General features: G+C 39.7%; 1 protein-coding gene and 1 pseudogene across 6 annotated transcripts in view; one reads left to right on the top strand and one right to left on the bottom strand.

The window, feature by feature from the left end:
* Positions 1–26,091, top strand: part of Pik3c2g (phosphatidylinositol-4-phosphate 3-kinase catalytic subunit type 2 gamma) — a 352,621-nt gene that overhangs the window by 201,185 nt on the left and 125,345 nt on the right. The gene's annotated exons all lie outside the window — the stretch shown is intronic.
* On the bottom strand, positions 965–2,286 carry LOC102913272 (serine incorporator 1 pseudogene; annotated as a pseudogene).

The raw sequence follows: 26,091 nt of genomic DNA on the forward strand, positions 1-26,091 counted from the left end.
TACAAAATATTTTATGTCAGAATGTTGGCTAGTTTTGGTAAACTTAACATTTCTCAACTTTGCCAATAACTAGCTGTTTGAGCTAGTTGAGTCTGAGCTTCTGCTTCATTTTTAAAGTAAGAACTGGACTAGATGCCAAGTCCCTAACCCAGAGCCTAATACTTCACATCCTGTGAGAGGTTTCCCAGTCTTGATTTGCAAATATTTAGCTTCAAAATTTTCTAATACATGTTTTTCCTTTTTAAAACCTTGCATAAAAGTTTCAGAACTGCTAACATCTCTACAAAATCCATAATTGTATGTTTGTAAATACCAAACAAAGTTCATTTTGTTGGTGAAGGCCACACTTTCTTACAGAGGAAGCTCATGATCTAAGAGTATTCACTTTAAAACCCACTACCAGAGACTTTCTGTGAAGGATCTTGCCTGTTCTTTAGCCTTCCTCCACATCCTATACTGTTTTCCACTGAACATGACCATTCTGTACCCAGTAGAGAAAATCCTGACAAACCTGCAGTGACTTGCATTTTTCAGACGACTAGCTTGTGACATATTTACATAATTTAAGAGCTATTTGCTTTGCAGTCCTCGGCAAAGCAGCACACCAAGTATTTCAAAAGGCAGCAATACAGTTATGTTTCTAAAATATCAAGGGCTAACACAATTTTGAAACAAACTGTCAAGAATTCTTGTTTTCACTTTTAATTTCATATGTACAAAGCACATGATATGTCTATCAGTGCCCATCTTTCCTAATTTGCCACCTTGTTCAAAATTCTTCCTTTGCAATCCATATCATCAATACAGTTAGCAAGAACATGGATAAAATGGAAGAGTAAATCTAATTGATGCAAGAGAAAACAGTAAGTTATACAGTAACACATGGAACTTTAGAAAAATTGGAAATACTGTTAATGTCAAAGAAACAATGACCAAGGTGAGACCTTCATGCCAGAGGCTCCATTCAGTCAAAATCACAATTTGTAAGAACAAGTGGTGCCACCAGTGTCTAAACATACAGCATGATGTCAATCCAGCTGGAAGAGATTTTCACCCAGACTGCTGTCCACTGACTCTTCATCTCATGAGAAGGCTCATGCCTGTACCAATTGGTAAGGGCCATCATGATATAAAGCAAAAGCCAGGAAAAGCATGAAGTGAAAGAAGGAGTAACTCTAAACGACACCATCCCTTTCATTGTCTGCAGCTTGGTGAACATCATCACTGTCTTCTAGGGATCTATCACTTCTGACATTCCCATCTCCTATTAGTGTTGCCTCATCACTTGTTAGAGTCAGTTTATTAACCTAACTATTGTTGGAGGTACAGGTGCTTGAATAAAACACACACAGAACCGGTCCCATAATCACTTGGGGATGCCACCACTGAGCAGACTGCCCATCCTTTGGGTTAGGGCTTGTGATATTGAAGCCAAAGATGCCTAGTAGACTTGGATTGCAATTTGTTTCTGGTTCATTGATCATAGCAGACCATGTCAAATTCATTGTGTAGACTGTAATTACTGACTCTAACAAGCCAGATCTTGAGTGTGATTCTTGGATCTTGGGTAGTATAGACATTACAGAAGCACCAATGCAGAGGAGCATGTTGACACTGATGAATGCCTTATTTTCTGAAGAGCTGGCTGGGTGAGTATAGTAGACAAACAATAAGATGATGGCAACTAAAGACAGAAAATAATTCAGAGCTATAGCTGATAATAGGGCTGCATACCAACACCTTGAGTTCCCTTCTTCCAAGAATGGGAAAAATCAATAAGCAAGACTAGTTGTATGAGGATGAAACAAAAAACACCTGTCATACCCACATAAAACCACAGGGTTGTAAAAGTGCCTTCTGGAATGAAGAAAGCTCCAACAATTATGGTGGCTGCTGTGGCAAATTTAAAGAGCCAGAATCCATTGTGGACCACAGCTCTAGGATCACTGCTGCTTTTCACTTTGATCATTAGTCAAGAGAGGAGAAGGTAGAACACGGCTAAGCCAAAACACAAGTGATACACAGCTTTGTAGCCAACCAGAATATTACAAGGAACACCTTTCTCATTCTCACAAACCCAGGAATCTTACTCAGTTGTTCTTCCATTCCTGGTATTAACATTACACAAACTACAGATACTCCGACAAGCAAGAAAAGTGCATAGCTCAATCTAGTCATAGTGGAGTTGTTTCCACTAGCACAGCATTGGCAGAACAAGCATGGGGCACTGCCACACAAACATGGTATCCAGCTTGCCTCAGAGCACAGCCCCAGCATGCTCCCCATCCTCCATCCTCTGTGTTGCTGGCCCAGTGTGTGCTGACAAGATGAAGACAGCTTCCCTCCCGATTTTTAGTGCTTATGTGATTTCTAGGGATCTGATCTCTAGTCTTTGTTTTTGCCCAGCAAGCATTTAACAACTGAGCCATTTCTCAGCCCTACTCTGGAATATCTTTAGGGTTTATATCACAGTATTTATTCTCAAATTTCTCTATTTGTGGAATGCATCTTAAAAGGTAAACTTCATACCACTTCAAAAATATGTGCAGTATAAATTTACTCATTTAAATGCCTCTGTAAGTCTGGGTCCATAAAATTTATAATCAATTTACTCTTAAATAATACATTCCTTCTAAAAGGATATTTTTTAAAGGGAACACTTTCAAGAAATTCAGACAGTTGTTGGATGGCATGATGGCTAGATGGATAAGTGAATTTATTTAGAGATTTCAGAAAGTTCCAAGAAAGAACACTTTGGAAAAGTCAATAACAAATCACTTTGCTTCAGCATAGAGAGGAGAAAGTTCTGGTTACAACAACTCTGGGTCAGATAATCACCATTACCCTTCCCTAACCTTCCTCCATGGCCAACTTCTAATTCAATCACCCGTGAACACAGAGCACACATCTGGCACAAACAGAATAACCTCTTTTTTTTTCACTTTGGCTGTTCCTAATTTAATAGAACTAAGATAATCTCAGGGCACAGTCCTTAGAAACAAAGTGCAATCAATAGGACTCTTAATTTTCACCTTCCTTGTTATTTTTCTTGAGCTCTTTCTGGAGAATAAATGTATATTTTTGTAAAACAAGTACAAAAAGTACTACACTGTCCCTTATAATGTGTGATTTCCTTAATCCTCAGAGATAGGAGGTAAGGCCATATGCAGAGTGTTTGATACTATCAATTGAACTGACCCATCATCCATTGATTACAAATTCATCGATTTAAACAAAGGAGTTATAACAGTTTACCCAGAGCTATCATATATATTTGCCTATGTAGGCAGCGCTTCTTAAGATCCTCAATATTTAAAAAAAAAATCCTCAGTATTGTATCATGCTGGAAAGAAAAGAAGCCCAACACACAAAATTGTTGTTTTGAAACTCAAAGAGCAAAGGAATATTTCTTCCTTCAAAGTTCTGTCTGTGATTACATGAAGGTGCATTTTTAAACATTTTTGTCATTGTGTGTGTGTGTGTGTGTGTGTGTGTGTGTGTGTGTGTGTGTGTGTGTGTTGACACACCTGTGTGTGTGCTGATGCACACAAAGACTAGAGAACATCAGATCCAGCTGAACTAGAGTTACAGGTGCTGCAAGCTGCCTGACATCAATGCTGGAATCCAAACCACAGTCTCCATGATGGAGCAGCAGGGCCTCTTAACCTTAGTGTCTCTCCAGCCCCTTCTTGTTGTGTTGATAGTCACCCAGCCAGAGCCTTTAAAACACTGTTTATCTTATATATTTTCCTTCATTGAAATGTTTTCAGAAACATATCATTAATATAAAGCAAAGCAGACCTTAACTACAAACTACAGCAGCGCAAAGTTTGCCTAACAAAGATCAGGCAAATGTAGCCCTACTGGTAAGGAGTTTCTTTCCAGGAAATTTCCAAAAACACTCTCTCATCATATGGTCAAATTCCTGGGCTTACTGTGGAATAATCCTTCTGTACACTGTATGAATATATGTCATTATGATTGGTTTAATAAACAAGCTGACTGGCCAATAGCTGAACAAGATAAAGTTCGGAGGAAAGCCAAACAGAATGATGGGATGAGGAAGGGCAGAGTCAGATGCGTCACCAGCCAAATGGAGAATGAGTTGGAAACACAAAATGGGATAAAGGTAAAAGCCAGGGGCCTCAGGGCAACACATAGATTAATATAAATGTGTTAAGTTATAAGAGCTAGTTAGTAATAAGCCTGAACTATTGACCAAGCATTTACAGTTAATATAAGCCTCTGTGCGGTAATTTGGAAGCAGCTCCTGGGATGGGAAAACTCTGCCTACATGGGCTGCTTCATCCCTCAGTAATCACAGCCACTTTTCTTTGTTTTTAAAAATATATTTATTTTGTTTTTGAGATTATAATATAATTATGTCATTCCCCTTTCTCTTTTTTCCCTGAAAAACTTCTAATTACCTCTCCTTGCTCCTTTTCAAAATTCACTGCTTCTTTTTTTTCATTAATTGTTATAAAATCTGATTATATACATGTATATCTACTTATATTCCTAAGTATAACCTGTCCAGTTTGTGTAATGTTACTTGTATGTGTGTTTTTAGGACTGACCATTTGGTATTAGATAACTAACTGCTGTATTCTTCCCTGGGGAAGACTATTTCTCTGGCTCTCAACATTCTTTAGTTCTTTGTGTAGGGTTGAGGCCTCATGGTCTTTCCCCATCTACTTTAGCATGTCTACTGTTGTTCTTGTTCAGCTCATGTTGGGGCAGTCATGTTGGGAGACTTTATGGTATAGCTTCTGACACAACTAAGAGACACAGACTCATAGCAAATTCCCTTTTGCAATCACTCTTCCCCCTTTTCTATAATGTGCCTTGAGCCTTAGGTGTAGAAGTTGTTTTGTAGATGTATCCATTGAAACTAGGCTCTACAACTTTGCATTTTGATTGGTTATGATTTTTTGTAATGATTTCTTTCTGTTACAAAGAGAAGTTTCCTTGACAAGGGCTGAAAACTATACTTACATGTGGTTATATAGACAAATATTTGAGTTATGGATTATGCTGGCTTAGAAAAGTGGTGGTTGTTGTTTCTCCTCCAAGATCCATGACATCATTAGCCCCAAGTAGTTGTCTAGGTTTCTAGTACCAGGCATGATTTCCGTCTTGTTGAACAGGCCTTAAGTCCAACTAGAGAACAGTTGGTTATTGCCAAGACACGCATGCCACTACTGCATCCTTAGGCCCATAGGACCATTCTTGTCATTGTTATGGTTCTTAGACACCATAGATGTATAGGACTGATAGTTGCTTTACTCCTTTGGAAACTTGCATGGTGCCTTCTGGTACCATGAAAGCTAGTCCTCAGGGTGAAGGCATTCATGTCAGTTCCAGCTCAGCGGCTTCTGAACCATGTATCTGAAGTGCATGGTGTCTTCAGCAATAGGGACTTACTTTCTACTTCTATGAAGCAAACAAGGGTCCCTTTCTTTCTCACTGTTCCAACTGATTCACTCACTGGCCTGCAACTATATCCCTCTCATCTAATCCATGAACCTATACTTTAAATGTGTAAATTAAAAAAAAAAAACCTATACTTAAAATGGAGATTTTAAGACATCCATCATTCACTCCATGAGTCTTACTGACCCTGTTCCCTGGAGTTCAGTTTAAGATCATGATCTGTGATACTATAAGGAGTAGCTAATGTGACTTATTTTTCTTTTATTGGCTCTAAATAATATACAGTGATAAATTATTGTATGTTATGATCTCTGAGTAGAAGTATTCTGTGGCTGAAAAAGAAATCTAGCCCTTTATAATTAAAATTGGTTTATCAAGAAATGGATTTTCTAAATGCTAATAACTGCAAATGCTGTTGTGAGTAAAAATATTTGAATACTATTCTTATTGATATGAACTAAAGACTATGGAAAAAGACATGTATTTAACATTGAGAAAATGAGTCAATCTATTGATGTGAAATTTAGCAGCTTAATTCTCTTGGTTGAAGGTGAATAACTCACAAGCTAAACCAAAGAATGAATGTATGTTACACAGAAGAAAAAATAGTTATATTTCTCTGAAATTTTAAGTGTTGCAATCTATCTTTTCGGCAAAAGATAGATATTCTGTGAACCTACATCCAGATTATTTCAGTCAGCTGATAAAGCATTTGCATGGCATTTTCAAACTCTGTTTCCAAGTGAGAACTAATTTGCTTCCTATGAAAGAAAGATCCACAGCTCCTCTTGCCTCTGCCCCTAAACTGCATCTAATTGGAACTTCCTGAAAGGCAAGGTTGTGATAAGGAAGCTCTAAACTGTAAAGTAGCTCCAGGCCTCTGTTATATCAGTGCAGGCACACTTCCCCCTCTGCATTAAGTGGAAGTGCCATTTCTTATGGGAAATAAACAAATGAAGTCCCATTAAGGAAGAAATGTTTTCCTGGAAGCACTTTTGGAAGGTTGGTAATTAATGCCAGCAAATTGCTTATTTATAATTATGACCTTCAAAGACATGCTGAGTGTGCTCAAGTGATAGTCTGCTTTTAATTGCATCACAGGTTGTACTTGAATTTTATTTAAACTACTCGTTAAATGAACCTCTCTGATTTTTGTCCTGTGGCTGCTGACCTTAGCACCTTTGAACATTTTCTTCTTCTCTTCCCATGCATTTTCCTGAAGACTTGCCACAGTCCAGGCTTTTGTCTTTCCCTTCCCTGTCAGTAACAGGCCTGCCTCAAGATTTTATTTCCTTATTCCCTGATACTTCATTTTGTTTTTGTCAAGACTGGTAGATGCTAATTTCAACTAAAGGGTCTCTTTTTTATAAACGGGGGGGGGGGGCTGTTAATAAACTAACTTGCTGTAATCATATCAGAAGCCAGAATTTCTTACATTCTAGGTATTTTCCGTCCTGTCTTGGAAAGTTATAAGTATAGAAAGATGAAAAGCAGTGATCTGCTCTTCTTTCCACTTTCATTTAGATTTTTCAGCTTTTAATACCCAGCACTGCTGGCTTTCATGTGAGTTTGAGAGTTTTATATAGACTTGACCTGAGGGCCATTATCTACCAATTTTCCATCTTTATCATGTTCTACTATTATAACTTATTATTGATTCCACCCATCTTCCCATTTCTGCTCATACCGGGAAGTGAATGACCAATGGCCTAAAAGATTAGAAAATAGGCAAGACTGCTGTTCATAATAATGTGCGATAGGCAGCTGGCCCAGGAGTGGTTAACATAAGGGAAGACAGATTCAGGTGTTGAGTTGGTTAAGGGTGATGATATATTTGTCAGAATTGCTAGATGGTGAAAGAGGCTTCAAGCTAGGACATGTTGTCGAAGTAAGAGGCCACACGGGAAAGTTCAGGCTCTTTGTTACCTTAGATTCTTTATAACAGGGAGGTCCACATCCCCAAAATATTTTCTGTGAATGTGGCAACCTAACATGGTTGGAGTTGGTGCTTAATTCATCAGAGGGCCACATGCTCTCTTCCAGTTATGGAGATCCACAGTACAATTCAAGATGTTCCAGACTGAAGCCCCTCTGTGCTTTGGAATAATTGTTTTTGTAGCTGTTATCAGGGGTGTTCTGTTGATATTCTTTGAACCAACACCTGTAAGGTAAAACCTTGGATGCAACCTTATCAACTCATCTCTGAGCTTCATCTCCTATGACCAAGTCCTTGAAGCCTCAAAGTTCTTTCCTCAAACTCTTGCAGCGATTCCTCTCTTCTGACACCTCTGCAAATGCTAGTGATCCTCAGTGTCAATGGCATAGAGGACAGACAGGTCTGCCTCTCCCATGTGTAATTTCAACTTCAAAACTCATTCTGATTTTTATTTGTGATTTCCTTTACACTGAAGTTTCAGGCAAGGAGACTGCAGAAAGGCATCAGTTTGGCATTATGTGACAAAAGAAATCTCAAGCATTAAAAAGTTAAGAAACACTGATTTAGATCTTTATGGGGCCTGAGGCATTGTATCGGACACAGTTCTACCCTCCAATGGACCATAGCCAAACACAGCAATGCAATTATCTGAAAAGAAACAAACAAGAGTTGTCCTCATTTTTGAGAGGCCTTCTGGTATGCCATCAAAATGTGCTGCAGGACAACACAAGTGCTCCAGTGGGGCCAGCTGCCTGATCTCAGACAACACAATTACTCTTGATGGACCTCTGTCTCCTCAGCCACAAAAGAACAGGGAGGCTCGGGTGAGTCTTAACCTACACAGATTCGACGTATTTCCTGCTCAAAATTCTTTTATGCAGAGCCTGCTTTCTCTGGAGTTACAGAATGAAATCGTTTCTTAGCTATTCACTCAAGAGTTTCTATGAACTAGATCTCTGCAGTCATTTTGTTTTCCTTGCTGGAGTCTATCAGAAACTCTGGTTGAACTTTGCATCAATCATTTAAACACCCTTTTCTGTTACGGGCACCAAGCTCTTGATCAGGGGTCTGGGAGAGTCATCTCTGGAAAATTCTTGTCTCTTCCCGCACATGGCAGTCATTCGTGTCATTGGTTTTCAAAGTTTGATTTGCAAAGCACATCCCTCTAACCCCCCTCCCCCGTTCTTATCCTCAACAATTTCTTCCCAATCAGTTTTTGTTTCCAAAAGTGTTTATGTTGTTATTTAGTTCTAATGTATTTTGATATATATTTCCCAACAATGTTTTGGGAAGTTTTTTTATGTTTCTGAGGTTTAAAATTCTTATCCTTTCAAGGATTTTTCACAGTGCTTCAGAATGTATTGCCCACAGTCAATAATCAAGAACTATGAATCTCTGGATGTCACACAAATGCTGGCTGAGGCTCTATCGCTCTATTCAGAGGGAAGATGGGAGTGGGCGAGCAGCAGCTTCCCTGCTGTTTGCAGCCCTGAGTGCCAGGCACTACAGGATGGGCTTACTATTCACAGACCCAGAGAACAGGCGAGTAATGGCTCCAGGCTTCAAAGGCCAGAGGCTTATTGCTCTAAATGCTCAGTCAAGGCTATTCCTCTGGGCTTTGAGTGCTGGCTTCCCATCAATGAGAGTAACTAGACCCTTGGTTCTTAAGCCTGGTGGCTCTCAGGAACTTTACTAGTGGCCATGGCTTCCAGCTCTGCCTTTCAGTTCTTCATATCCCTTTGTCTTCTCTGGGCTTTGCTTTCTTGGTTTCTGTTCATGTCTCTGGAACTCTTAGGCTATCTTCTTGTTGCTGCTGGGTGAGGTTGGAGCTAAAGAGTCCAGGAGCCTTTCTGCTCTTTGTGTAACCAGTTCAGCATACTCTACCAATGAGACAAGCAGGCAAGGAATGATCACTTAAGAAAAGCCTTTATTGGGACATAATATTGCCACACTAAGGGATGGTGTACAGGAAATAAATCCCCCCACTAATCCAAAAAGTGTGGGAAACAGTCTGCCTATATTAGCAGAAGAGGATTGTGCCACAAGTGTGTATGGCTGTAATTCTGTCCCAGAGCCCCTCATGTATACAACTTCTGATTCCATTGATCACCAGCTTCACATGTGAATCCAATCACAAGCTCTTCATAAGGATGAATCTTATGATTTCCATTTCAAAGTGGCAGATTTTTGCTGAGTCTCCAGAAAGGTTCTCTTTCCCCCAGCCTCATGAGAACATCTGCAGGGCATTGACATGTCATTTCAACTTCAACGAAATTTGTTTTACTTGGAACGAAGACTTTCAAAGCTGGAGCAAGGCCTTCTGAAGCAGCAGTCATAGCCACACTGGCCACTACAGTTGGAGTGGGGTGTACTTAGACTGATATTGATGTGTTCAAAATAGAATGGCTTTGAAGGAAAGACCAACCAGTTGCCAAAACAGGGTCCTACTTGGCTCCCTCTTCCCACTCCAAGCAGCTGATTCCCAGAGAAAGGGTCTAAGAGATGATAATCACAAAGCCAGCTACCTCACAGCTGATCCTTCTATACATTTTCAACATCAAAGAATCTTCATAATAGAGATCTAGGAAATTGACTTTCTCACTGTATTGAGCAGTGCTTAATTCCTAGCCAAAATACCCTTTGGGAGAATTGGGTCGTATCTATCAGAAAACCATAATAGCCTATTTATATCAAATTAGAAGCCACATCCCAGAAATCAAAATGGCATACCCTAAGCAAACTGTAGGAAACGTAACTCCCTTCTTAAGGACCAAACCTTCTCAGTCACCTAACTTGTTCAAAGTAGAAATGAATTCAAATTATTCAGTTGCAGATTTGAAAGGATACTCTGCATTTCTTGATTGAAAGAAAAACGATTCATTTGAGTATCTAAAGCCATTTTTAAAAAGGAAGTCAATTAAGCTGTCCTTGATTTAGTCTAAGAAGTGGTCATAATTACCCATTTTCCTTTCTCCCACCTTAAGGTACAGTGCTTTTGCAATGTATTCCATCTTTGAAATTAAGCAGCTGTAGATAATTTAATTGCGTTTGGGGGGAACTCTGGGTTGGTGCCCAAGGACATTCTTTAGCTGATCAGCTAAGGCCCTATTCTGAGTTGTTTCATGTCAAAATGTTTAATCATCTGTTTATTCATCCTGTAATTGTCTCTCTTCTGCCTGCCTGCTCTGTAGTGTCAGTTTCATGACAGCAGGCATGTTAGCCATGATGATTGTTCCCTTGTCTTGGTTTCTCCTCATGGCCATGTTTAAGTCTATACTGTATCATCAGGGTCTGGGTAGATTGTGGAGTGTGTGTGTGTGTGTGTGTGTGTGTGTGTGTGTGTGTGTGTGTACTTTATTTGAAGAATCTAGCAAGTTGTTTTCCTCTCACTTGGCCTAAGCCATTATACTTTTAAGAACAGAAAAGGTTTCCTATTGTGGTGTTTTTAAAAATATGTTGCTTTGAGCCACAAGGCTCCCAGGCTCCCAGGAGCTGACCTGAAGTGAAAGGAAAAGACAGAGCAGGGATCCAGAGAGCAAGCCCACTCTCAATAAGAAAATTGACCAGGGGACAATAACTGGGACACTGAGTTTCATAATCAAACGCTGTTCAAAGCTTCTGCATTTCTCACCATTGAAAAACTCAAAACTACTTCTCTACTTTAAAACAACTTGTGAAATAGGTTATTTCAACCAGTCTTTCTACAGTTCAGGTATACTTTATAACTTATGTTTCTGTGGTTCTTAAATTTTCTCTTCTGTGGGAAAACACTGAAATAAATAGCTCTTCTTTTTAGTGCTATGCAAGTTTTAACCCAGAAGCAGTGGTGTGGCTTCTCAGAAGCAAAAACACCCTTGTTTATTTGGACCAAGGAATGGTACTGACACTGTACTGACCCATCTGTGCCATACCAATTGCCATCCATGTCCATGGGCACTGCGTTAAACTCAACAATCCAGATAGATTGTTGAAAGCAATGATCCCAAATATGCGAATCAAGGAGAAACATGTCCACTGCCACTGTTCAGTGTGCTGATAAACTAAGAGCTTGCCCTCTACTACATCTTGTGGGTAAAACAGTGGTCCCCATGGAGAGCTTCTCAGTGGGTTCTCTCGATGTTCTTATGGCTTCTTGACTTCAACACTGCTGTTGCTAGGCTTATTACAAATTGCCTTGACTGTTATTAAAGTAGGGTTTTCTTTTTCTTTTCCTGGTGCTTTTCACAATGACATAAAACCAATTGAATATATTGAACTCGAATATCCTTGAAGCCAGACTTGTCCTGAACATTTGAGAAAGCTCTCCATCATTCTTGCTTTTATCAGACTGAGCATGAGAGCTAAGCAACCCTCAGACAAGGAACATTTTTAACTTAGCAGTTATTTTGATTGAGGGAAGCTGAAGTTTTCTAAGAGGACATGTTTGGGAAAACTTTTAGGCTTGGGCTGGGCTTAAAATAAGGCCACACTGTAGCCAAGTATGCCCCTGAGGTCTGCAGAAGCTATGCTGACACTGTCTACTAATAGTACTAGCAGAAACAGCTCCAGCCATCAATGAGCTCATATCAATATCAGGCTTCCACAAGGGCTTCCTGAGTGAGTTATGTCACCTAATCTTCACAGAAATCTTGCCAGTTAATTATCATTGGATCCCATTGCAGTTAGAACCATTAAACCGTGGGTCAAGTGTCATATGACTATTAAATGGCTCCATCACATTTCAAACTCAGATACATCTAACTCCTTAGCTTGTGTTTTGAATACTTCAGGACAGATATTACTGATGAGAGAGAGAAAGATTGGGGGGGGCATAAATGAGGTGAACCAAATGCAATTTCTTATAGAAGAAGCTGGACATAGTGGTGCATGTCTATTAGTCTAGCTCTCAGAGAAGCAGGGGGATTGGGAGTTCAAATCCAACCTTAGCTACATAGTGAGTTTCAGGCTATCCAGGGCCACATGAGATCCTGTCTCAAGATAAAATGAAACAAAATGATTTTTTAATGCAAAGATAAAAATCTTGAGCCGGGCGTTGGTGGCGCACGCCTTTAATCCCAGCACTCGGGAGGCAGAGCCAGGTGGATCTCTGTGAGTTCGAGGCCAGCCTGGGCTACCAAGTGAGCTCCAGGAAAGGCGCAAAGCTACACAGAGAAACCCTGTCTCGAAAAAACAAAAAAAAAAAAAAAAAAAAAAAGATAAAAATCTTATGAAATTCTATTTCCAAAATTCTAAGCATGGAGGTGTGGTCCAAATCAACAATTTACCTTCTCTCCATCCTGTTTTTCCCCATTCCTCCTTACACTCTAAATAGAAGATAATACAATATATATTATTATTCTGCCACTTATTAAAATGAAGGAGAAAGGAAAGAAATTCAAGCAATGCATAAAATAAGAAAAAAGTGACTTTGGAATTATTAGAGTTGTTTAACATAATATATGACATGGCAGAAAATAATGTTTTAGGAAGAATTCCAATGATAGAGCATAAAAGTGTTCTATTCATAATTCAAATGAACAATTTTCCAATTATAACAGAGCAAATGCCATGTTCTAAGAAAGTTAAACTGTAAACCATACTACTTTCTTTGTAAGAAAATTGCTAACCAATTAATTCCAAAGCATTTCAATTATCTGCCCTTTGAGCACCGTCCGGCCTCCACCGATGATTTCAGAGACAAAGAGCCTCATTAAAGTCCTGAGCCTTTTCTTGATGGGTAATTACAAAGGGAGAGACTTAGAAATCACTAAGTAAGGTGATGTCCAGAGTAGACAAAAAGCCTCCAACAAGGAGACAAATAAAAAACGATATTATCCTACAAATGAAAGTCACCTGTAGATTGTTAGAGTGACTTTAATTTTCGTAGCCACCTCACAACTTTTTAAAAAATTTTCATTGAAACTGTTAACGTCTTAAATAAGACCAGATTCTGATTGGTGTGTAAAATGAATGAAAAAAAAATTCTCAATAAAATAAAAACAGAAAACATAATATCAAGAGCAAAAAAAAACAGATTCTGAAGCTTGATATTTTCTTGTACTAATATTTTAGACATCAATACTAAGTTTTAAAAACAAAATTTCAAGAAGTACTTGGAAATAAATGTTCCAGTTATTTATTAAATGCATAGGCTCACCTGACCCCATTATATGCATAGTACAAAGGCTTGATTTGATACTTTCTTTTCAAACTTTCAAATTATCTAGTCTTAACTAATTTATCTACCAATGATAGAATTATAATATCTAAGCTAATTTAGTTAAGAAATTATTTCTGCTTAGTAACAATATTCCTAATTTCTCCCCCTGGTCTGTGCCCTGAAATTACAATGTAACAGAGGATCTCTGCTATTCTCTTAAGAATTTTTGTTTCTTTTTAATGATTTATTTTTGTTATTTTTAAAGATTTTTTGGTGTGTGTATATGTGAGTGTGTGTGTCTGTATGTGTGTGCAAGTGAAGTGCATATTAGTACAGGCACCCACAAAGACCAGCGGCATCAGACCCCTTGGAACTGGACTTAACAGGGGGTGGTGGACTCTTGACATGTATGCTAGAAACTGAACTTAGGTTCTCTGCAAAAAACAGTGTATTCTGAGCCATGTCTTCAGCCCCCTTTAAAAATATTATAAAAGCTTCATGTACATATATGTTTCAATTAATTTTTAATTAATATGTTAATAAACTGTACTTTACGTTTATGTTTTCATATAAATATTATTGCACATAAGCTTTGGGAAAAATTTTGATTATTCAAAGAAAACACATATTGAAACACAGTTTGTGCCAGGCAGTGGTGGTGTACACCTTTAATCCCAGCACTCAGTAGGCAGAGCCTGAAGAAAGACAGTTTGTTAGGAGTCTATAATTCTAGACTTAGAAAGTTAGCTGGGTACATGTCCTGAAATTTTAATTCATAAATACAAGAAATCAGTTTCGGGAAGATGGGTGTTCTAGTCTCATTCTGTTGCTGTGATAAAACACTCTAATTAAAAGTAACCTAGGGGACAAAGGGATTTATTTCAGCTTCCAGGCCATGGTCTATCACTGAGGGCATCTGGGTGGAACTCAAACAGAAACTTGAAGTAGAAACCATAGAGAGTTCTGCTTGCTAGCTGACTTACAGGCTCATGCTTACCTAGCTTTCTTATATAGTCCAGGACCACCTACCCAGGGAATGGTGCCACCCATGGTAGGCTGTGGGCAGGACCCTTCTACATGATTTAACAATCAAGAAACCACACACACACACACACACACACACACACACACACACGCCCACAAGCCAACCCAATCTCTGCTATCCCTCAACTGGGACTTACTTCTCAGACATTCCAAGCAAGTTGACAGTTAAATCTGACTATAACAAAGAGGTATATTTATTTAATAGTCATTGATTCCTATGTTTAACAAACATTGATTGCCTATTGTGATATTATGTTTTACATCTATGCTTTCTGGCTCAACTTCCTTCCCAAAGCAAGCTACAGAATTGAGAATCCTCTCTGCCAAAACAGGCCATAGGAATTCTAATCTTTACTCACCTTTCTGTCTTGGATAGAGCTGGCCATAAAGAGTTCAATAAACTACCCATATCTGATAATAGATGATATATTAAGACTCTCTTCATTACAGAAGGGTCTAGCCTCATAGCCTGGAAGAGAGAATACTTCACAGAGAGGCCTAGAAGTATTTAAGTATACAAGTCTTGGTGAGTTGCCTGCCTAGTGTACTAGATGTGCTAGGACTGATCATACCTGTGTGATAAGTCTGTATCAGAAATAAAAATAGGCTTTGGAGAGCTCTTTGACACATTCGGGAACCCAGAGAAACATGGATGCTTCCTTCCCTCTCCATGCACCTTCACTACCCATCCCTAAGCAAGTGGCCCTACGTTGTACAAGAGAACGGGTGTTCAAGCAGTGTTCCTGCCTCCAGATTCCGGCCCTGAGTTCCTACTTTAACTTCTCTCTATTGTGCACTATAACCTGGAAGTGTCAAAAAAAAATAAATAAACCCTTTCCTCCCCTAAATTGCTTTTGGTTACAGTATTTTGTCCCAGCAAAAGAAAGAAAACTGAAATAGGCTTCCACAGCAGAATAATAGTCAGGTGGTTTAAACAACAGAGATTCATTGCTCCATAGTTCTAGAAGCCAAAGTCTAAGAGCAGGGCTGTGTCTGACTTGCAGATACGTTCTTGTTGTGGCCTTATCTCTGGGTGCACATCCCTCAGAGACCTTCCTTCCTCTTCTTACAAGGGCATCAGCCCTATTGGATAGTGACCCACCCTTATGACCTCACTTTACCTTCATTAACTCCTTAAAGAAAATGTCTTATCTTCAAATATCTCAAGTGTCAGGGCTTCCAACATGGATGTTAAATAGAAATCATTCCACCCATAAGAAAAACAGATTTGATAACAGACATTGTCAATGTTTTATAAAAGCTCAGGTTGACAAAGGTGTTATTATCATACATAATCAGGTAGATTTCCTATAAACTGAAGGTCAAAGATATAACTGAGCATCAAGATTCCAACAAAAATGATAGGAAAAGTACATCCTATTTGGCAGTTTGGGCTTTTGGGCATATAAAAGAACAAGGTCAGTGTAATTAACATTTCTACTGCTTCCCTACACAGTGTTGTATGGCTATGTTACTAGACAAAATTATAACACATCTAGTTTTGAAACCCTTAATTAGGTCTAATTATATTTCAAAATCAGGCAGTATTCAGATCAAAAGTGATTCAGAATACTTGGCTTCTGTATACATGCAAATTATATTTACAGCCAGAGAAAAAGAAATGGCCTATGAAAAACAGAAGTGAGGTACAGAGATAGCTATGCTAGTTACAGTTTGGCATTTACCTTATTGGAATAAGGTTTAGAAAGTTCACTACTCATTGCTGACCATAGGCTAGCTTCTGTGATTGACTAAGTTCCAGGTATGTTTGCAAACTCAAATTCCTAAGTTAAATGTTTAGTTTGTTCATTCACATACTCAGATGTAGCTCATAAAATAAGGACTAGATCAGAGAGTCACAGGCAAATGGAGTGTGACTTAGCCATTATCAGGCTTCTGCAGATTGCTTTTGATACAATTCTTAAATATGCTTTTAGAATAAAAGAAGATTTTGAAAATGTTCCTGAAAATGATACAGAAACCCCTTGAAATTCCATGATTGCAACTTCCATCAATTTGTCCAATGAATAATTTTAAAATTGCTTCATAGACTTTGTAATTAAAGCCTGGATCTGTCACTAATTATCACAGTCAAGTTGGCACTTTTGTGAAGGGAGGGAACTATTTGTTTATACCCAACATACTATTTGTATATTTATTAGGAAATTTTCTAAAGCTTCATAATAAACTCAGTAAATATAAATGCTTAAAAAAAAAAAAAAAAAAAAAAAAAACTCAGGTTGAAAGCAGCTCTTGGTATTTCATGTGAAAATGCTGGAAATGGGGAGTGTCTGGTACTGTGTCTGCACTGAAGTCATATGGAGGTTCCTGCCTACAAAGTACATTCTGGACAGTACCTCTAAAACATTACATAAGTCAACAGGCAATTAGCAGGTGGGGCATGGAGGTCTCAGAGGGTGCCAGGAAGCCTTCACCGAGTTGCTGAAAGGACCAGGATTGAAAGAAACCAATCCACTTCAAGGGATGTCTTCTTTCATGAGGATGAACAAGAACATCCCAGATATTTTCTCAGAACATCAAACACAGCTCCAAATCTTATGGAAAGCATCCCAGGGAACCTTCAACATTTTTACAGGACAAACCACGCTGCTGGGGACTCTGAAAAATGCAGGTTGGAGCAGCTGCCCCAGCTGTGATATGAAACTGAGGTGCCAAGAACACTGGATATTTCAAAGCCAGCCTTGCCTTACACCTGTAAAACTGCCCCTCCAGCTGTGTTCAAACACCTGAGCTGCTCCCCTCACAACATGAGGATTATAAGGCTTTCCACAGGAGCTGCGTGAGAACAAAAGGCTGGGGGTAAAGGGGATTATTTTATTATTAATATTAGGTTGCTATTCTTATGAAATATTCGTTCCATTCAGCAAAGGAATTGCTTTATCGTTAAGAGAAATCTTGTTAGGGGAACTTTATGAAAAAAGATGCTTACATTGCCCTTAAAAGAACTGAACATATATTCTGAAAAAAATTAAAAGAACTGTGTTAGGAACTCAGAGCCATATTTTCCAAGAGTAAGGGAAAAATAGTCATCTCTCTGACTAATCTAAAATTCCAGCAGCAGGCTTTGAGCATTAATTATATGTCAGGCAGAATTTATTGTGTTATGTACATGCGTGGATGTTAGAGAGTCCCCATTTCTCTTTTGCTGTAACTTGTAGTTATTTGGAACCATGGGTCCAATTAAGGTGTGTTGTGCAAAGAACACATGTTAGCTATGCACTGCCCATCTGGAGCCTTACATTCCCAGATGCTATCTGTGTATTACTTCCCACTTAGTCTCTTTTTTCCCCTCCCCTTCACCAAGGCCACCTACTCCTGTGGTCCTTTATGAACCACAGCAGGCCAGGTTTTTCCACACTCTACTTTCTCAAGTGAGAAAGGGATGAAGGAAGAGGGAGTGTGATGAATGGTTTACATTATTAGATTCCATGCATCTTTTGGGTGAGGTGAGGAGGAGAAAGGCTTCCAACCTTAAAACATTTCACACAAAATTATACTTAGTCTAACAAGCTTTTTTTAAATTAAAAATTGTATGTTAAAAGAAGGAAGAAAAATAATGATTTTTGAGGGACTTTTGGCAAGGAGTTTTTAAATAGCAAAACCAAATGAAACAAGGAACTTGGAAAGAAAGAAGACAATCCTTGGTGGACTAAGAAGAGAGAGGGAAAAAAACAGATCAACTAAAAGTAGGACGGGAAACTGGCAAAAAAAAAAATGATTACTAGATTCCATGCTAATGTCAGTTTGGTGGCAAGCTTGTTAGGCTATCAGGAAGTACAGCCCAGGAGTAGTAAGTAAGAGCACTGGGGTCAGATAGTATGAGTCTGCATCCTCAGCCCACTGACTCTGACTCTGGGCAAGTTGTTCGATGCCCACGAACCACAGCACATAGTATCGAAAGGATTCCCAATCCTCAGAGCTCATGTGTAAGTTGCCCAGTGCAAGGCAAAGGTTTGGAAAACAGCTAGTGTAAAGTGAATGCTTGATGGCCACAATAAGAATTACATATACAGAATGCTAGAGCTAGAATTTGGATTACCGACCTTTCTACCATTTCATGAACCCCCTGAACCCCTTGCCAGGCTTGATACATATAGAAAGTCCAGATCACCTTGTAGTGAATTTTAACAGCGTCACATGGTGCGCAAAGAACTCTGTACACCAGTCAAGAACTCTGTGTTCCCATCATGGAACCCTGAGCCAGTCCTTAATTTTGGTTCCCTTAACTCATCAAGTGAGGGGTGGGACAGAGGTCTCAACATGTCATTCAACTCCATGCTTATGTAATATCAATTGCTGGAGAATGTGGGTTGTGATGAGGGTATGGTTTTGACTAGTGTGAGAAGGACAAAGAATTACAAGGACACATGACAGCAGAACTGGGTGGAGGTTTTTCCTGAGGAGGAGCTGCAGGGGCAGAAGGATCCTGGAGTTCAGAGAAAGGAGCAAACAGAATGTGAGGAAAGCGGGACTGAAGGCAGAAGGCTTCATAGATAGCGTTGTTTGTGCAGCCAGAGCCAGAAGTCCTCCAACGGTGTTTCTTTTCAGAATTGTCAAGAATGGATGGTAACATGGGAATGGGTTCTGGGAGAGCTCACTAGCCATGGCTTTATGCTTAGTTTAAGAAAACGGTTTGCAAGCCTGGCAGTGGTGGCGTGTAGTAAGTGGCCATTCCAGCTTTGATCTGGAAGTTCCAATCCCCATTGAGGCTTCGGTAACTGTCACACCTACAAGGTGGGACCAAGAGAGGACCCTGAAGACCAAAGATCCAACATGCCGCCTCTCTTGGTTCCTGGACCCTGGACACTGGAGGTAGACTGAGCAGAGTTCTCCAGAGAACACCGCTGGACTGCGCCACACATTTCCCAGACCCTGTTACCTATCCCTTCACTTGTAAGTTACCTCACAAAATAAACCTCCCTTTTAACTATGTGGAGTGGCCTTAATAATTTCACCGATAGTGGCACACACCTTTAATCCCAGCACTCAGGAGACAGAGGCAGGTGAATCTTTGTGAGTCACAGACCAGCCTGGTCTACAAAGTGAGTTCCAGGATAGGCTCCAAAGATACACACACAGAGAAACCCTGTCTCAAAAAACCAAAAAATAGATAGATAGATAGATAGATAGATAGATAGATAGATAGATAGATAGATAATAAAAATGGTTTGCAACAACAAAACTAACCCACATAGAAGCTTTAGAACTGGGAGGTTAGCACAGGTTTTCTGTTCTAAGTTATGTTATTTATGATTTGAATACTTAGGAGAGTTGAATGCATGTGAGTAGACAGATGTGGAGAACACTACCCTTCAGCAGAATGAGTGGAAAGGATTCTTATTTTCTCTTATAGGCTCAGAAGTCTCAGGGGGAACTTACTTGCTGAGCATAGCTTTTTCCACTGTAGCTCGTCTTTGATCTAAGAATGCATCATTGCGAGACAATAATCCCACTCATTGATCATACAAGCTGGATACTATCCATGATTAACTTTGGCCTGGAGAAGCCACTCAAAGTTTTAATGAAATGTGTGACTATGAAGTCCATAAAACATTTTATCAAACTATGATGATTAATTACAAGGCGGCTATATACCTATACAGCATATACTCCAATGGCCAGCATAAAGTAAAAAGGGATACCCAAAGACAAGAGGACAATTTTATCCTAATTCTTTTATGAGTCTGGAGTTAAGACACATGTGTGGAAGCTAAAGAGAAGGCGCAGAGCTTAAGAGTACTTACTGCTCTTGCAGGGGACTGTTCTCACCATCCAAATCAAGAGACTCACAATCACCTGTAACTCCAGCTCCAGGGAACTGATGCTCTTTTCTGGACTCTGCGACCACTTCAGTTTTCTTCAAATGGATTGAATTTGGTAGTTTTGAATAAAGCTTTCATTATTTTCTATGTACTATCTTGGACCATCCACCCCCCTCTAATGAAAACTAGAGTGATTTTGGTAGTTTTTAGCTATCAGATGACTCCCACCAGTCCTTTCCAATTGAACATTTCCTTTCACTATAATTGGATGCATTCTCATCCCCATCCATTGCTCAGCACCAGGTGTGCTTTAGATGGGGACTCTGCAATGGGTCAGAGGTGAGTTAGTGGCTTCCTAATTGACTTCTGGTGTTCCTTGACTTTGGGTATGGAGAGAAAAAAGAAAAAGAAAAGTGATTTCCACATACAGAAGAACAAAGAGGTATTTGCAAATTCCCAGTCTGAGCTGGGGTTTTCCCCAAGAATTGTCACTAATGTTGTGGTCTTCGGGTATGAGCTCTGGGGGTGTGGGAATGAGTGAGTGGAGGGGTACCTTCATAGTGGGAGATCTGGCTTTGGCTCCTCCTTTACCTACACATATGTGTGGTCACACACAGTTGCATTTCGTGCGTTTGTTTGAAATGTGAGAAAACGATAGCCCTGATTTGTAAAACAGTTGGGATACTGACTGCAGCCCACTCCGTTACTGTTCTTTCTCACTATGATAGCAATGACTTCACTTCCTGTTCACACAATCCCAGAGGACATGGCAAGCCCTTTTACTGAGTGACAGGCTCCCATGCTTGCACGCACCTGAATCTCTGTAAAGGACTCTCTGTATGCCTTCCTCCTCACTACGCTCTGCAAGAATGAGAGTCATAATGGAACCACTGCAGTCCTCAGGATGCTGATGACTCCTGGCTTCCAAGCAGCCCATCTGAGAACATGTGCAGAGTGCCCAGTGGGAGTAACGCTTTGTGTTCAGTAGCCACAAGTCTATTTCCTAAAGAGCCTTGGAGAGTCAATCTGCAATAGATTCCAAAGGCTGTGACAACAGATTCACCTCCCCACATCCAGTCCAAGCTTAGGTGTTTGTAGGCACCGCCAAGGCAACAAGGACACATATCATTCAACCTGACAATTCAGATGGCTCTTCACCAAAGCCATCCTTCTAACTCAGCATATGACTGAGTCTAACTCAGACTCTAGATGCTGCCACTGCAGCAGACTCCTCAGTTACCCAGGAGTGTGTAGACACCCCTCCCTCACTGCCCTTCGCCTATGTTTCACCATGTCGTGTAGACCCTGAACAATCTCACCATTGTTCCGTTACTTGTATCAGCCTAAGATATTCCCTCTGACCATCTCCTTCCATATGCACAACATTTGGCTGGACAAAGCAACAGATGGCACATAGGCCTATTCAGAGTTGTAAATGAATCAAAAAGTATGCTAGTCATAATGAAATAACAGTAAAATTTTCAGCATTATGAGAGAACATATACGTTCATATGAGCTGAGCCAAATCATTTTTGAAACACCCTTTGGGGCTTTTATGATCTGTGACAAATGATATTTTTATTGCTTAAAGTTTTTTTTTTCATTCTGAAGTAGTATTGTGAAATTGATCACTCATCTAATTCACCAGATTTGGCTCCTGATAATTTTTTATTTATTTTCAGTAATTAGGTTTGCCCCCAATTATTCTGAGTGCTGTTGCTGGAGATGTTTTGTTTTTTTTAAAAATGTGTCCCACATTCTAAAGGTGATTCAAACAAATGTGTGAAAATTTAAAAAAAAAAATGAAAAAAGGGGAAAGTATGGGATTTGGCATATTAATCGTTTTTTTAAATTGTTTTTGAGTCTTACTGTATGGTCCTGGATATCCTTAAACTCACCATGTAGACCAAACTGGACTGGAACTCAAAGAGATCTGACTGCCTCTGCTTCCTATGTGCTGGGACTAAAGGTGTGGCCACCAGTTCTTACCATAGCAACTCAGAGTCCCAAGACTGCAGAAGCTTGTAGCAACCAAGCCTTACTTGGCTGCAAATTTCTTCACCAGGCTCTGAGCATCCAAAGTGAATTCTGCTCCACAGGGTCTCCTTAACTCAGCCCTCCAGAAACCACTTCTGGATCTTCCACAGCTAAAAGCAAAATTGTGAGAGGCTCCACTAAACCCCACAGAATGTGTAACGTATCTGAACATGAGTACACAGTCCATTCAGTTCCTGGGTTAGCACCAGGGAAAACCACATAGCTGAGCTAACGTGGTCCAAATAAGGATATTATGCTCATAGGAAGACACTGGAGGTCTTCTGGCAAAATAGGGGATGAGCAATCTTTTTCAGAAGAGAAAGCATAGTATTAGAAACATTAATCATGTCTACCACCCAGTGTTGGGTACAGTGGATTGCCCACCTATGAGCAAATAATAATCATTGTCTATAACCATAGTATGTACATAAATGCGGTCAGTTGCATCTCTTATAGAACTCTATATATTTAAAACTTCTAAAAATGTGAATAATCTCTAAAGAAAAAATATTTAACTATTCTATGTATTCTCCTTGTGAGCAGTTTTATATTTAAGTAGTTACAAGCTATTGGTATTGGTAAATACATACTACCCAATAACAATTGATTGGAAAGCACATATTTGTCTTGGCTCATACTGACAGGCAACATTAATGGGATAAATATTTGTGAAAGCAAATCTGTATGTTAACAATAGACCAATCAAAGAGCCCTGTCATCTGTATGAGGAATGTATATCACATTCCTCAGCATGGAGTGCTAACTAAATATCTCAGCCACTTAGAAGTAAAATATAATTAGCCATGTTATTAAAATACAAACAATTCTGTATTGTTTTGGGTTTCAGCCTTTATCTCTCCCAAGGTTCTAACTGTCCTTGAAGAATTCACAAACTAGACTCTCCTAGTGTTTTCTAACACTAGTTTTCTGATCCACACACCTCAGATCATGTGAAAAAGCAACCAATTCCGGAGGAGACAGAGCAAGCAGGAGTCCTAGAGCGGCCTGAAGTCGCTCATCGCGATGGGATTCCATTCTTTTCTGTTAACAACTGTTGATGCCTCTCTTCTTTCACAGGGAATTCACAGAGGCAAAGATCTCAGCTAGCCCCTATGATGTGGGGTATTAAGCTGTGGAGAACTAAAATTAAGAGCAGGTGGACTGAAGAGAATTTGGGGGCAAAGGAGACTGGCTGTTGTGATTGCTCTGCTCTGTCCTGCTGGTAGAGTGATGAAATGTGAACTCTACTTTCCCTGTGGCTCCAGTAGGTTGTTTATCATGTGCCCAGATGCTTGTCATCTGCCAAAAGAACTCAGAACCATCCTAATATCCAAGGAAAACCTCCATTTCATGCTAGTTAAAGTTTATAGCTATTCTGAGTGTCTCTGAGTCCAGAAAAGCCAATTAATTTAGAGACATACCATTCTGGCAGAAGTGCTGTCACCCAGGTTCTGTTTCCTTCACTTTTGCTTCCTGTCTGTAATATTGGACACAGTCAAAGTCTTCCCTAGCTATCTGGGTATTAAGTGAGTATGCTCCTTTCAATGTTGCCAGGGCGTACAGTTGGGATAAGCTCATCAAGGCAGCTGGACAAGAGATGATATCGAGTAACATCACAGCTGGATCTTGCAGGCCACATGATGAACAGTCTCTGGAACTTTGGGATTCAGCTCTGAGTCTGTGCATGATCACATCCCCCGAATCTTAAAAGCCTGCTCTTTCGATGCGTCTGATGTTGCTCAGTCCCTTGACCTTCACTTTCTATTTTTAAACATTTTACTTGGCAATCTCTTTCAAAAAGGATTACTTTAATACTCAAGGGACAGTAGCCAACTAATTTCTTGTTTCTTATAAACAGAAGCAACAAGTAAAAACCACAGCATGAAGGATTTGCCCAGTCTTAGAGGGAAGGTCACAGACACACAACTGAGAGACATCGACTCAAAACTGTGCAGTCCAACTACCCCTGAAGTTGTTGAAAATTAAAGGCCCTGCTAATTTCTATTACCAGTAAAAATGTCTGTGCCTAAGGGTGCAGGAACAGAATAATTGGCCCCTCATGGTCAGCTCTAGCACAGTATGGTTTTATTTCTGCCATGTGTAAAAACAAACTCCCTACACACCAAGCTTGAGCCCTGCCTCATCAGGAGAGCATGTGTTCTTGGCAGGATTCAGGATTTAAGCCAGCAACATTCTCCAAGAATAATAACATCAGGAGCCTCTGAGCATTCTTAGCTCTGATGTGTTTTACATCACAGTCACATAGTCTCTATGCAAATCTCCTCTGCTTTACCCTGTTGCAGACAAGGAATCAAACTGACATTTTCCTTCTTGAACTGGGAAGCAGCAAATATATGGCTTAGAAGAGAAGTAAATTTATTTCTGATAGAATAAGAAACAAAGGCATTAAGACACCAATCAGCTATCCAGTTGTTGCAGTCCTTATGACATCAACCCTAAAACAGACCTTTGCTTTGGTTATTTTAGTAAAAAGCTGTGGGTTTCATTTGTGAGGAATAACATCTTTTTATCATGTATACACAGCAGCTCCATGGTTGTGACTTTGTACTTATAAACTGGAGCAGGTTAAAATATTTCAGAGCACAATTGACTCAATATTCAAGGTGTAAGAAAATGCTGGCAAATACTCATGTGGGAAGTGGAAACTCCCTACATGGCTGAACACAAATAAACTATAAAAGGGCACACCACCACAGCCCTCGATGCACTGCAAGAATCTGAAAGGCATGGTTCCACATAAAATATCTTGAAGTTGTGCATGGCTTTGCCTGCTCTCGAAGCTCTGTGTTCATGTACATGACCACATGTGTTCTCGGAATCTTCAGATGGTGTCCTGGTTCACTGATGGCCTGACAGGCATTTTGAAACTCTCATCATGGGAATAAGCAGAAAGGCTTTTCATTGTCTGCTTTTCCCTTGATAGTAACCCTATTATCAGTACAGCATGTTTTTCCTGCCATGCATCCTCAGTTCCTTTGAGTTCCTTTATGTACACATGTTTCTTCTGCTTTCCAGAAGTAATTAAGAACTGATATTTCACACAAAGTTGTATTTCCTTTGGGATAACGAAGGAGGCAGTTAAGATGGGCTGGCTCCATGAGGTTTGTGAAAGAAGAGGGATTCACTTTTAAAACCACATCCTCAATTAGCTTATCTTTAAATGTAACAGAACAGAACACTGAACAGATGAAAGCAAGCATAGCTAGACCTCTGCAGTGCACTATATGTTGGGCAAGGACGTAAAACCGGGAATGAAGAATGACAATTGATGTCATGGCTTATGGTAACTGTCAAGGTACTGACAGAGTCTAGACTCACCTTGGAGACAAGTCTATGGCCTGGCTGTGTCTGTGAGGGAGTTTGTAGATTGTGTTTATTAGAGTGGGTCTTTTGACCCACTAAATGTGGACAACATCATTGCATGGGCTGGGAGTCTTGAATTGAATAAAAAGAAAAAAACTAAGCTAAGTACTGGCATTCATGACTTGTGCTTCCTAACCATAGGTGTGATCAGCTGCCTTATGCTCCTGCTGTGGTGGGGCATACCCTCAGGCTGTGAGCCTGAGCAAACCCTTTCTTCCTTCATGATCTGTAGATATTTTGCCACAGCAATGAGAAAGACAACTAATGCATGTTTCTAGCTTTGTTTAGTTGGTTGGTTGGTTGGTCTTGCTTTTTGCTTTTCCTTTTCTTTTTTC

The sequence above is a fragment of the Peromyscus maniculatus genome, chromosome 3 (genome assembly GCF_049852395.1).
Source record: "Peromyscus maniculatus bairdii isolate BWxNUB_F1_BW_parent chromosome 3, HU_Pman_BW_mat_3.1, whole genome shotgun sequence".
Lineage (NCBI taxonomy): Eukaryota > Metazoa > Chordata > Mammalia > Rodentia > Cricetidae > Peromyscus > Peromyscus maniculatus.